This window comes from Bos javanicus, chromosome 4 (assembly GCF_032452875.1).
Source record: "Bos javanicus breed banteng chromosome 4, ARS-OSU_banteng_1.0, whole genome shotgun sequence".
NCBI lineage: Eukaryota > Metazoa > Chordata > Mammalia > Artiodactyla > Bovidae > Bos > Bos javanicus.
Window position 1 is genome coordinate 99,401,355 of NC_083871.1, and position 4,025 is coordinate 99,405,379.

Sequence of the window (4,025 nt, forward strand, 5' to 3'; positions counted from 1 at the left end):
GTCACCATCTGCAGTGATTTTGGAGCCCCCAAAATAAAGTCTATCATTGTTTCCATTGTTTCCCCATCTATTTGACATGAAGTGATGGGACAAGATGCCATGATCTTACTTTTCTGAATGTTGAGTCTTAAGCCAACTTTTTCAGTCATCTTTCACTTTCATCAGGAGGCTTTTTAGTTCTTCTTCGCTTTCTGCCATAAGGGTGGTGTCATCTGCATATCTGAGGTTATTGATATTTCTCCCGGCAATCTTGATCCCTGCTTGTGCTTCATCCAGCCTGGCATTTCTCATGATATACTCTGCAATTAAGTTAAATAAGCAAGGTGACAATATATAGCCTTGATGTACTCCTTTCCCGATTTGGAACCAGTCTGTTGTTCCATGTTCAGTTCTAACTTGTTTATTGACCTGCATACAGATGGCAGGTAAGGTGGTCTGGTATTCCCATCTCTTTCAGAATTTTCCAGTTTGTTGTGATCTACACAAAGGCTTTGGCATAATCAATAAAGCAGATGTTTTTCTGGAACTGTCTTGCTTTTTTGATGGTCCAACGAATGTTGGCAATTTGATCTCTGGTTCCTCTGCCTTTTCTAAATCCAGTTTTAACATCTGGAAGTTCTCGGTTCATGTAGTGTTGAAGCCTGGCTTGGAGAATTTTGAGTATTTGCTAGCATATGAGATAAGTGCAATTGTGTGGTAGTTTGAACATTCTTTGGCATTGCCTTTCTTTGGGATTGGAATGAAAACTGACCTTTTCCAGTCCTGTGGCTTGCTGGTTGGACTTTGTTAAAGGGGCAATTCCCAGGCCCCTCCTTCCAACCAGAAATTAAGGAGAGGGGAGAGGGGTAGTTTCATTTTGGAAAGCTCTGATGGGGAAGGGCAGAGGGGGAAGAGGAGAAGTCCCAGAGAAACCAAGTTCAAGGCTCCCTGCTGGAGGCATGTACCCCTAGGTAGGGCGAGTGGTGGCAAGGTGAGTCCCTTGGGTGCAGGAAGAGAAATTAAAAACATTGTTTACATTTTTTATTTAGAAAGTAGGAATTACTAATAATTAATATTCAAATTGGTGACTGAGGTGTTCCCTCTGAGAACAGGGCTGCTCCATAAAGTTGCCCAGGTGTCTTCACTTTGCTTTCAACTTGATGCCGAGTGCTGCGGTTCACATGTGGAGTTAGCATCTAGTTTTACATAAAATCATACAGCTTGAAATAGCTTGAAAAGGCAGGCAAAAAAAGACCCCAAGTGGCAGACATGACTAAAAACACAAACATTTGTGTTTTTGAGGCAAAAGGATGATCAGAATCATCTACCCCCCAAATGTGAAATTATCAAGACACCCATTTGAAGTGTGACTTACAACAAATCATGTAATAATAGAATAATTACTTTCCATATACTAGAGGCACAGGATAGGGGAGTGTGATCCAGAGCTTGGAAAATCAGAGCCAGATCTTTCTTCTAACTGTGTGGTGACTTTGGTTTCTCCAAAGCACTTTCACCTCATAACTAGTCCTCAATCCTAGGTAGGTAGGCTGGTCCAGGAAACTTTCAGTCAGTCAAGGATTAAGGAGATAAATGAAGGATTTCAAATCACAAAAACAACCTGCTGGGCACTGGAGTCGTTTAGCTGTGGGTTGAACCTGGGCTCTGCCTCCAGCCTCTTCATGAGGCAGGACCTGCTTTTCTTCTGGTTCCCAAAGTTTCCAACATCACTCACCTCTAGTGACCTCACTGACCTCCGCTCCCACAAGTTGTGAGCCAAGACAAGCCCAAGTCTAATCAGCAGAGACGCATCATTTTGTGAGTAAAGGAATGGGGAACACTTACTACCATGAGAACCTCTTCCTCTACCTTTCTCTCCTTAAAAACCTCTTCCCTTAGCCAGCTGAAAAATGTAGGCGGCCCATCTGCATAAAAACCTTTCTGTGCGAAGGCCTGAGCAGGGACCAGAAACCCAAGTGGAGGAATCTGAATGGGTGGGAGTCAGCTCCTGAAGCCGTCTGAATGCTGAGCTCAGGGGGCCCGAGGTCTTGGAGCAGGAGCAGGCAAGCGCAGGCAGGTCCCGAGGATAACAAGGAAAACGCACCTCACTGTTCTCACACAGCGCAGCCCAGAGCCGGGCCACAGCTGTGCTGGGTGTGCGGGGTCGGGGCACCGGGGCTGGACTGGCTTGATGGTTTTCATCTGGTTGGCCTTGCTCGCACCGGGGGAGGGACCTCCCTGTGGTTCCCGGGTAGGTGCCAAGCTGGTATCGTGAAGGAGAGGTAATTTAAGTTTCGACATGCTTTATTGGAGGATGAGACGTCACCTTGGGGGGAGGGGTTGGAGGGACAGGGAGGAACCCCAGGAAGAAGGCACGCTGACAGGCACTCAGGATGGGGTGGGGGTCGGAGAGAGACAGGCCAGGAGGGGCAGGGTGGCTCGCAGCACGCATTGTACTTGCTAATTTCAAAAGGTCCGAGGCTATTGTTTTTGTTTTGTGTTTTTAGGCAGCTTCAAAGTGATGTGGAACCCCCTGCCCCATCCCTCCTGGTGGAGCCTTGGTCACATCAGCTGTGAACAGAGCTCAAAACAAGAGGGAGATGGAGCATAAAGGAAATGAAAGAAGGGATAGCTTTTCAAGTGCTGTTTTTCTACAAACCTTAAAGACATTTTGGCAAGCTGTGGAGACCACATGTATGGAGAAAATGCCCACATGCCCTCAATGGGCATTAAGACAGAAACTTCAAGATGGAGAGAGGAAAAGTTTAAACCATGAATTCTCTCATGCAAATGAAACTCATGACCACTTTTTAAATGTCCCACAGAATCCCTGGGGGAGAGAAATAAGGTTGCTGCTTCAATGCAGAAGATAGGGAAAATTATAGGTGGAAAAGTCTTGGGTTTATTCATTTGAAGGAGGATTACCAGGTGGAAATGGGTAAAAATGTTTAGTAACTACTTATCGCTAAGTCTCTCATGTTTTCTCATAATTGAGCCTCCCTGCTTTCCTCCCAACTGCCAGCAGATCAGAGCCAAAGTCTTAATACCCATCTTTTCACGATTTTCCAAAAGGAGGTAACTGGGAGCACCCCCTCACCAGGCCTGCACCCCAGATCTGGGTTGGAGCCCAAAGAGCCTCTGCAACAACTGTTCTGAGCAGAGCCTGATGACAAGGCTGCCCTGTCAAGTGTCGGAGCCTGAGGTCCAGGCCTGAAACCCCAGAGCTTCAGGTGGAAATGCAAGCGGGAGAAGGCAGTCATCCTCTTGTGCTTCTCCACCCTGTGAGGGTATCTGCCCTTTCAAAGTCCCACCCAGCCAGGAAGCAGAGGGTCAGGCTGTGGACACACCAAGAAGGCGAGAACCCTAGGTTCCCAGCCTTGGCCAACTTGCTCCTGTCCTCTGCCCACTCACCAGCAGAGGGCGCCAGTGGCTGGCTCTGCTCAAACTCAAGCATGGAAAGTTGACAGAACAGGAGGAGCCCCCCAGGTCCCGGGAAACCACGGCCACTCGGATGGAAGGGGCAGACACCTCAGATTCTGCCCTTGTGCTGAGAAGCTTCTGGAACAAAAGCTGCCAACTCTCAGGGAAAAGAAGAGACACTATAGCCTCCTTGAAAGTGAAAGTCACTCAGTTGTGTCTGACTCTTTGAGACCCTGTGGTCTATACAGTCCATGTAATTCTCTAGGTCAGAACACTGGAGTGGGTAGCCTTTCCCTTCCCCAGGGGATCTTTCCAACCCAGGGATCGAACCCAGGTCTCCCGCATTGCAGGCAGATTCTTTACCAGCTGAGCCACAAGGGAAGCCCATAGCTTCCTTGACACGAGTCCAAAGACCAAGGAATGGCACAAACCTTGGTTGGCCAATGGAACCGGAGAGAGAAGACGTTCTATGGTGAAGCAAGAGCAACCCTCTGATAAAGGTCAACCCCGTGGCTGGTGAGGTCAGGGCCAGGGCACGGGACCTGGGCTTGCCATGACCGTCACCAGGGCAAAAGGTGAAGGCAGACACACTGCTGCACACACACGTTCCAGAAAGAGAGGCCAGG